At 36.9% G+C, this 10,597-nt stretch overlaps 1 pseudogene across 1 annotated transcript; it reads right to left on the bottom strand.

The window, feature by feature from the left end:
- Positions 1-8,809: 8,809 nt before the first annotated feature.
- On the bottom strand, positions 8,810-9,776 carry LOC306652167 (olfactory receptor 2T33-like; annotated as a pseudogene). Its single transcript has one exon. The product of its transcript is annotated as an olfactory receptor 2T33-like (transcript).
- Positions 9,777-10,597: the final 821 nt, after the last annotated feature.

Raw genomic sequence — 10,597 nt, 5'->3', positions numbered from 1 at the left:
TAGCTCAATTAGTAATGTCTTCATTTTTGTTTGATGTTGGTGTGGGAGTTTCACAAAGTCACTGATTTCTTCATTAGTTTCATGAAGTTTTTATGTACACCAATTATGTGATACTGAGTTGTCAAAGACTGCAATTTTAGATTACTTGTCAGAGATTTTCATGAATCTCCTTAAAGAAAAAGCAATTTTAAAAAGCTGATCTTAAATACTATTTTAAAAGAAAAAAAATGAAACAATTAACTTTTTGAAAAAACTGAAATTAGTCTTACACATGTCCTGTGCCTGGATCCTCACAGAGAATGGCAGATGAAGGATAATTCATCTATTATTTCTTTAAATACACCTCCGGGCCTGGGCCTGTTCCCCTTCCTCTTTTTAAATTCTTCCTTTGTTTGACCTGTGGATGTTCTACATTATCAAAGGATTTCTTCATTTTGTAAAAATTATATTTTTCTTTTTGTTCCTCTGATGGGATAATTGGCATGTTCTCTTTGGAATACTCTGCCTGATTGTACACTTAGTCAATTATAAAGGCTGTATTGTCTATAACTTTTTTTTATTCAAATGCATGCTGTGTTCTTGGTCCTACATTGCTCACTAGTTGGTGTGGGGAAAAGGGAAGTTTCAAATATGTCTTGGAACTTCATAAGAGAAACTGAGCACCTAAAATCCAGGTGGTGATGGAGACTAGTACAAACCTAGAAAAGCTAATGTAGGAGTCAATTTTTGAATAAAATTCGTGATAAAGGAATCTGCACCATAGTATGATGAGTGCAATTGATATTCTTGAGGGCTTGTTTGGAGGTTCTAGAAGGGAGCTCAACTACTCCTATACTCTGGAATAAAGAAAGGTCCTCCTCTCTCAGGGAAGGCCATCCTCCTCGACCAAGGGTGCAGCTTCAAAGTAAACACACGTGGGGGAAAGTGGACAGCTGTCTAGTCAGCCAGATCAGACAAATTAACCAAACTTGGTGATCAGTGGGGTGACAGCTGTTGCAGGCAGATCACTCTCACCTCCAAAAATTGATACTTTTTAAAAGTAAAATATCCCACCAAAATTACATATCTGCTGTATGTTAATGTTGTCTAGGTTCTTCTCATGCTCAAAATCTATCTCTAATCTAAATTTATTATTTAAGGTTTTGGTGGTTCTATCATATGATCTGTATTTTTATTATGCTATTATGCATACAAGTTTTGAATATTAATTAATCTCAAACATCACTTGGCAAAGTGAAGAAAGTAAAAATAATAATATAATGATAACAGTAGAATGAAATATTTTAATGATTATAAAATATTAAGTCAGCAGTCAAATGATAGTGATAATGCATCATAAGTGATGCAAGAAAATATCCGAAGCCACCCTCTTCTACTGAGGAAAGACTAGTGAGCTGCTTACAGGACATATTTTGAGGGTAAAACTGAAATGATTTTCTAATATGATGAAGGAAGGCAAGAAGTTTTGTGTTTGCTGCTGTGGAGGTGAGAAACACTGGAAGGGGAGCAGTTTGTGTTCTTAAATCTGGAACTCAGTTTATAGTTTTCATAGATTCTGTACACAATAGAAACCAAAGTGTCATGTTATTCAAATGCAATGCATAAAACTTGATGTGTTTTGGTACAAAAAAAGATAGACACACAATTCATTTTAGGAAAATCTGAGTTAAATTTGAGTAAGTCCTGGTTATAAAATGTTACATAAATGTGATATTATTGCAATGACATATTTATATTGTATTACATGTACAATATATACTATTTATAATATGTATTATTTTATTTGTTCTCACAAGACACCTGTTGAGGTATGTGGAAATCAAGTGTTACTATTTCTGCAAACTACTGTCAAATGCTTCAATATAGAGGAAAGTTAAATAAAATATAAAGATTAAATTTAAGGATTACAAGGAGAATACATTGGTTTTACAAGCAATTCTTCTCTATATTAATACTGTATATTTATCAAACTTTTCTGTATGTATTACTCATATTCTCATATATTAATATTTTAATGGAAGATATTGAAGCACTGGGCATAAAATACAAAAGTAAAATTTTTGAAGAATCATGAAATAATGAATTATAGTTTATTAATTTATTACCATCCTGACATAATATCTCCAATTGAAATGATTAAATGAGGCATTTGGTATAACATTGAAGACAAGGAAAGAATCAGGGACACGGATATGACTGGACAGTCATCAAGTGCAGATGGCAGCTCAGTCTTGGAACTGAAGAAAACCAAGGGGGTGTCAGAGGGCAAGGGATTGAGGGCTGATCTGTGTAACTCAAGGTTAAAGGCCAGTTATATGAAAAGGATTCTTTAAGAATATTGCTAAAGAAAAAGGAATGATGGAAGAGGAAGAGGAAGAAAGGAAGAAAAGTGACCCATGAACACATAGCAAAGTGTTTAAGGAAAAAGTAAGTCATCAATGCATAAAATCTCAGCCAAGGCCAAGATTTTTACCTAATAATATTTAACAACATTTAGGAAATCAGTGTCCTTATCAAGTGTTATTTTGGAAAAATGCCTCAATGGTGCACTTGATATACCAGTATTTTTAAAATTTGCATTATGTATAGACACACTGTTTTGTTTAGCTTTTGCATTTTTGTGAGAAAAAGACCTGACACGAACAACTTTAAAAGAGGACTAGTTTATTTTGGCTCATGGCTTTAGAGGTTTAGTCCTTGATCAACTCCATAGCTCTGGGCCCCAATGAGGCAGTACATCATGGTGGAAGGGTGTGGTGGAGGAAAGCAGCTCTGGACATGGCAGCCCAGAAGCAGAGACAGACAGAGATCTCTGCTCACCAGAGACCACCAAAGACACACCTCCAATGACCCACCTCCTCCAGCCACTCCTTACTTGCTTACAGTTACCACCCAGTTAACCCACATCTATCAGTGGATTACCAATCCACTGATTAGGTCAAAGCTTTCAACACCCAATTATCATTTGATTTTATTTCTTGTGCTATGGGAGTCCTGTTGAGGAAGTCTGGTCCTAAGTCAACATGTTGAAGATCTGGACCTACTTTTTCTTCTATAATCTGCAGGGTCTCTGGTCTGATTCCAAGGTCCTTAATCCATTTTGAGTTTAGTTTCATGCAAGGTGAGAGATATGAGTTTAGTTTCACTCTGTTCCATATGGATTTCCAATTCTCCCAGCACCATTTGTTGAAGAGGCTATCTTTTCTCCATTGCATATTTTTGGCCCCATTGTCTACTATGAGAAAACTGTATTTATTTGGGTTTGTGTCCGTGTCCTCTATTCTCTACCATTGATCTACCTGTCTATTTTGGTGCCAATACCATGCCGTTTTTGTTACTATTGCTTTGTAGTAGAGTTGAAGATCTGGTATTGGGATACCCCCTGTTTCACTCTTCCTGCTAAGGATTGCTTTAGCTATTCTGGGTTTCTTATTCTTCCAGATGAGTTTCTTAATTGCTTGCTTTATTTCTGTAAGGTACATCATTGGGATTTTAATTGGAATTGCATTGAATCTGTATAGCACTTTAGGTAGTATGGCCATTTTGACAATATTAATTCTTCTTATCCAAGAACATGGGTGATCTTTCCATCTTCTAAGGTTTTCTTTAATTTCTTTCTTTAGTGTACTGTAGTTCTCATTGTAGAGGTCTTTCACTTCTTTTGTGAGATTGATTCCCAAGTATTTAATTTTTTTGAGGCTATTGTGAATGGGGTAGTTTTCCTGATTTTTCTTTCCAAAGATTCATCACTTATGTATAAAAATGCATTAGATTTATGTGCATTGATCTTATAACCCACTACTTTACTGAATTCACTTATGAGTTCTAAAAGTTTTCTGGTGGAATTTCCTGGTTCCTCTAAGTATATAATCACATCATCAGCAAATAGGGGTAGTTTGAGTTCTTCTTTTCCTATTCGTATCTCTTTAATTTCTTTGGTCTGTCTAATTGCTCTGGCTAGAGTTTCAAGGACGATATTGAATAGAAGTGGTGAAAGAGGGCATCCCTGCCTTGTTCCAGTTTTTAGGGGGAATGCTTTCAGTTTTTCACCATTTAGGATGATATTAGCCATGAGTTTAGCATAAATGGCCTTTATAATGTTAAGGAATATTCCCACTATCCCTATTTTTTCTAGTGTTTTGAGCATGAAGTGGTGCTCTATTTCATCAAATGCTTTTTCTGCATCTATTGAATCAATAACTGGGATAGATATTTTTTTCAAACTAAAAAGCTTTCTCTCAGCAAAGGAAACTATCAGCAATGTGAATAAAGAGCCTACAGAGTGGGAGAAAATCTTTGCCAATCATAGTTCAGATAGAGCACTAATCTCCAGAATCTATAAAGAACTCAAAAAACTCTATACCAAGAATGCAAATAATCCAGTCGACAAATGGGCTAAGGAAATGAATAGACACTTCACAGAAGAAGATCTACAAGCAATCAACAAACATATGGAAAAATGTTCAACATCTCTAATAATAAGAGAAATGCAAATCAAAACCACCCTAAGATTCCATCTCACCCCAAATAGAATGGCGATTATCAAGAATACATGCAACAACAGGTGTTGGTGAGGATGTGCGGAGAAAGGTACACTCATCCATTGCTGGTGGGGCTGCAAATTAGTGCAGCCACTCTGGAAAGCAGTGTGGAGATTCCTTAGAAAACTTGGAATGGACCCTCCATTTGACCCAGCTATCCCACTCCTTGGCCTATACCCAAAGGACTTAAAATCAGCATACTACAGAGATACAGCCACATCAATGTTCATAGCTGCTCAATTCACCATAGCCAGACTGTGGAACCAACCTAGATGTCCTTCAATTGATGAATGGATAAAGAAACTGTGGTATATATATACAAGGGAATATTACTCAGCCATAAAGAATGATAAAATTATGGCATTTGCAGGCAAATGGATGATATTGGAGAATATCATGCTAAGTGAGATAAGCCAATCTCAAAAAACCAAAGGTCGAGTGATATCGCTGATAAGTGGATGAGGACACATAATGGTGGGAGTGAGGGGTTTGTGTTAGGGTTAGAGTTAGGGTTAGGGAAGGGGGCAAGAATGGAGGAAGGAAGGACTGTATAGAGGGAAAAGAGGGGTGGAAGGGAAAAAATAACAGAATTAATCAAACAACATTACCCTATGTAAATTTATGATTACACAAATGGTATGCCTTTACACCATGTACAAACAGAGAAACAACATGTATCCCATTTGTTTACAATAAAAAAAACAATAAACTTATCAAGGTAAAAAAACACCAATTATCTCACCTCTGAAAATTCCTGCATTGTCTCACATGAGCTTTTGTGGGACACCTTCTTCTCTCTCTCTTGCAGACTGAAGAAACACATTTCACCAAGTTCTTGGCAACTGCTGTGTGAGTGGTGCCAGTGTAGTTGAATGGTGCTGGCTTTGAGGAAGGTTTTTTTTAATTTTTAAAATTTTATTTGTTCTAATGAGTAGTACATGAAAGTAAAATGTATTTATACATTTTGATAGACAATACATAAATGGAGTGTAAGCTCTCATTTTTCTGATTATACATATTGCAGGATCACATAGGTCATGCAGTCATATATGGACATGAGGTAATGATGTCTGTTTCACTCTACCATCATTCCTCCCCCCATAACCCTTCACCTCCCTTCACTCCCCTCTACCTAATATAAAGTAACTCTCTTCTTTCCTATCCTCCCCCCTTATTGTGAATTAGCATCCATGAGGAAGGTTTATTATAAAAGGAAAGTTTAAATGAGGGAAATTTTGTCCATTCACTTTCTATCTTGAATTGCCTTGGATGTTGAAGTGACTGAAGAATTTGTAAATAACCACTGTGTGACCAAGAAAGAGCTAAAGCTGACAGCAAATTGTGCTCCTACTATTAATGCTCTTGTACATTCTGCCTCTACCAGATTCTTCTTCTATAACAACAGGGATCTATAGAAAACACATCCATTGATACATCTGAAAGAAATTTTATGTAGATATTTATTAAGGAATTAAGGGCAGGAATGCTCCCAGAAAACACAGAAAGAAAAAAAGAAAGAAGATAAAAAAGAAAGAAAAGAAGGAAACAGACATGTTATTTTGAATACTATTTTGGAGCTTTATTTTTGATATCATACATTATTTTATTATGAGGAGATGACTGGTCTACAATAACATTTCTGTGAATATATCCCCATTTTCTAGGTAGCTGGCCAATTGTTACTAATATCTTAAATTTGCTTGAAGATAATGTTCATTCTGTGATTGATTATTTTCTTGCTCAATTTCCTCCTCAGACCAAGTCTACATGAAATATTTTGTCCTTATTAAATTTGTATGGCCTTACCATATGATTTTCTGCTCCATATGTTCTAAAATATATTTATCTGATGGTGAATTATTTTTACTCTCTTAACTTCTGTTACCAACTGTTTTAGATTCCACAAGGCATATCTCTCCCTTTCCATAGTATCTTCCGAGTCCATCCATTTTGTTGTAATTGACAAGATTTGGTTTTTTCTTTATAGTAGAATAATATTCCATTTTGTATATCACTACATATTCTTTTTAATTTTTATTGGCTGGTTTTAGTCATACATAATAATATGAGTTTATGCTTTGAGGATTTTTTGATTCTCCTTAAAGTTATCCGTAAAGTCTTTGACCTTTGCACAAGTAAAAATAAATGGAGCACTATTGACATCACATGGCTAAAACTTGGTTTACATTTGCAAAACAAATATTTTCTTTAGAAATTCTCCTTTCTTTGGTCCTTTATAAACTTTGAATATGTATTTTCAATTAGCTTTTCTTCAGATCTGTTTCTATATTCTGCTTAATTAATTCTGCTTTGGTTTCTATTCATTGCATTTTTTAATTTTCTACATTATATTGTTCAGTCATAGAATTTGTGTTCTGATTCTTTTTATAATTTTATTATATTAAATGTAACTGATAAATTCCTGTATTATTTCTCTATTTTCTTGAAGTTCATTGAACTTGTTTAAAGACAGCTCTTTGAGTGATTTTTCTGAGAGTTCACAATTTTTGAATCAGTCCCTAATGTCTTATTTTGCCCATTTGATAGTCATAATTCCTCAAATATTATTGACACTTATAGGTTTATACATTAAATAATTAGGTATTGATTCTAGCCTTTAGACTGAATTTGTGCTTGCATTTGTTCAAGTGCCCTTCAGAAGATTTTAAGTAAGCTGCTGACTGTATTCCCCAAGCTGTGGCCACCATAGTTATTTTATCACTAGCAGATGTTTCTAATTCCAGTGCACCCTGAGTGTTGTGATTACTCCAATGTTGTTGGCAGAAACTGTGGCCTGAGTGGACCTGAGCAAAACCCAAAGATGGCATCCAGGCTGTGGGAAGTCAGCCAGGACCCCAATTCTCATTTCTCATCCTAGTTACACAGAAGTTTCCTGCATGGACTGAATAGTTTCCCAGTTGCTGTGGGAGTGGCTAGAAATACCTGAGCCTCCTCCAGATTTGCTGCTGGACAGAGCCCAGTGAGTCTGTCTCATTTAATCAGACAAACATGAGTATTTCACCAGGTCCCTACACAGGTGGGATGTTTTCCCAACTGCAGGAAGAATTAAGACTTCCCTTATCCCCAGATCCATTGTAGATTGAAGGCTGGTGAGCCCATCTACTGATTCAGAACAGGGAATATCCCTCAGAAAAATTCTGCATAAGTGGAGTTTCTACTGTTTGCAGCAAAAGGGGATACATTTGAGGCTAAACACCCCCAGAATACACTGCAGAGTGGGTTCTCTTGATCCTTTGTAATTGACTGAGATACACATACGTCTCTGAAGTTGTCTACACAGGTGCATGCTGTAACTGCAGTGATGGGGGTGGTCCTCAGATAGACCAGCTGAGGATTCACCACAGGATGGAGACTGGTGAGTCTGCTGTGGATGCTCAGACATGGGGAACTCACTAGCTGCAAGAGGAAGATGAGACTAGTACAAAGCTTGATACCCAGCATGGGACTCAAGGATCAGCTAGTATCAAAGCTAATGGAACAGGATGGAACTACAATTTTTGTCCACTGGCATCACTGATGTCACAGGGATGTGAGCACTTTTGTTTGAGCACTTATAGGCATAGCTTCTCCTAGACCCTATCAAACCCAGAAGCACAATTGGGGGTCCTTGCACAATTCAAGTGGCTTGAATATGGTCCTGACTCTCAAAACAGCCCTCCTATGTCTTGAGATCCACTAGGATTTCACTACCTCCTGCATGACAACTGAGGCTCCCTTAAATGAACTTTTGCCATATGGGTACAGATTTCTTGTGTGGGCATTGCAGTGGGTAATCTTTTTTGTCCATCTTACAGATATTAGTTGCCAATGTTTTCCCTTGTATCTAAACAGTAATGTTCTTATTTGTCATTTTGGAGTCCCCATAAGTAGTTTCTGCAAATTCACAGAGATAGTAAACAGCATGGAGAATAAAATAATGGACAGAAAAATATATACTAAATAGGGAACAAACTCTGAAGGCATGATTTAATACTTTTATGTGACATTGGGAACAATATTTAATTTTCCTTTTCTTCATTTCTTCATCTAGAGAGCAAGGGGTGGTTGTAGGATATAACATTGCTTCTCATGGAGCTTAGCAAACAACACATTCTCAAAATTGATATATGTCAATGCAATTGATGCAATCATTAACTATTTATGATGCTGATATATAAACTTAACTTTCTCTTTATTCATTAATAAGTGGGGAATATATTTAAAATATCAATAAATTCAGGAACACAGACTTATCTTGAACAATAGGACTAACGTTGGTGGTGTTTAATATTTGCACATCTTCCCAGCCACATTTTCAAGCTTCCCTTGACCTCACTGTTCCTCAGGCTGTAGATGACAGGGTTCAGCATTGAGGTGAAGATGGTATAGAAGACTGACAGCACCTTATCTTGGATAGCTGATCTGTAGGATTTGGGTCTCATGTAGATAAAAATGGCAGCTCCATAAAAGAGCCCCACCACAGCCAAGTGTGAGGAGCAGGTGGCAAATGCCTTCTTGCGGGCTTCTGTGGAGCACACATGGAGGACAGCAGCCAGGATGAGACTGTAGGATGTCAGGATTAGGAAGATTAGCACAAGGAGCATCAACACACAGCAGATGTACATGACATCATCAAAGACAGATGTGTCAGCACAAGCCAAGTGCAGCAGTCTGGGGGCCTCACAGAAGAAATGGTCTATCTCACATCCACTGCAGAACAGGAAGCTCAGGGCAACAATGACCTGCATCAGCTCATCAGATGCTCCAAGCAACTAGGACCCCATGGTCATCCTCAGACACAGAGGCCAGTTCATGAGCATGGGATAGTGCAGTGGGTGGCATAGAGCCACATAGCGGTCATAGGACATGGCTGCTAAGAGGAAGCACTCTCCAAAACCCAGAGTTGGAATAAAGAAGATCTGCAAACCACAGCCAGCAGGGGAGAAGGACTTGCTTCTAGTCAGGTAGTCAGCAGGTAGTTTGGGCACAGTGGTGGAAACTCTCCATGAGGGAATAGTTGTTTCATGAGGGAATAGTTGTTTCAGGAAGATGAAACATGGGTGTATGGAGCCAGAGGTCCTGTTGAATCAGGAGAATCATGAGGGAATTGCCCATGAGTAAAGTGATGTCTGTTGTCATCACCACTGTGAAGAGAAAAAGATTCAATCTTTTGTGCTCAGTGAGTCCTAGAAGGATGAAGTTGGAGGTGGTGTTTCTCTTCTCCATAGTTTCAACCATTGTATCCTGTGGGAAAACAGATAAGTGAGCACTTTTATCACCCGAAAGTCTCAGTGTGACTGCACAGCTTCTGCACCTGATCTGGTATGAAATCCAGTGTTCTGATGTAAAGCCCTACTTCCCACTGTGCTTGCTTTTCTTGACTGGTCATTCCACTTCTTAGCTGAAATGTTAACCTCTTCACCAAGGTTATATATGTACTTCACATAAGATAATTATGCCAAAACAGTTCACAATATCAAAAGCTGTTAAGTATTATATATTGGTAAAGAGTTAATATTTCTATTTTTATATTACTTGTACCTCTAGTTTTTAGTTTTTGCTGTGTGTACAGAAACCAAAATGAGTCAGTTGAGGAAACACTTAGAAATCTGCCATTTAGATTTATTTGTGTCATATGTGATTTATATTCAACTATAGGAAAACTACACTATTTAAAATTAGTCTCTTCTTAAAAATAAACAAGAAGTAATATTTGTTTTACTGAGCATTCCAAGGGCCACAGACAGGAATACAAATTTTAAAAAACGAATTCTTTTGTTGAACACTTTTAATATCTCAAATAATTGATAGGTGCTTTCTTACTCTCATTAGGTGACTTTTACTTCTCTCATATTTAAGACTTGGATATACTCACTTATTCCCTCCTGCTCTGAAACCTCCAATGTTTGCACATCACCCCTTCTATGAGACGTAACATTCTTCCCAAGGTAGATTTGGCCTTGTGATCTGCCCTAAACAGTGTGGTGCTGCATGAAATACTGCAGACCTAGAGAGGCAGTGGACTGAACAGCTGTGATGTTGATCAATGTTCCATC

The sequence above is a fragment of the Sciurus vulgaris genome (genome assembly GCF_902686455.1).
Source record: "Sciurus vulgaris genome assembly, contig: HiC_scaffold_137_arrow_ctg1, whole genome shotgun sequence".
NCBI classification, from domain to species: domain Eukaryota; kingdom Metazoa; phylum Chordata; class Mammalia; order Rodentia; family Sciuridae; genus Sciurus; species Sciurus vulgaris.
This window is presented reverse-complemented; position numbering and strand designations above follow the sequence as displayed.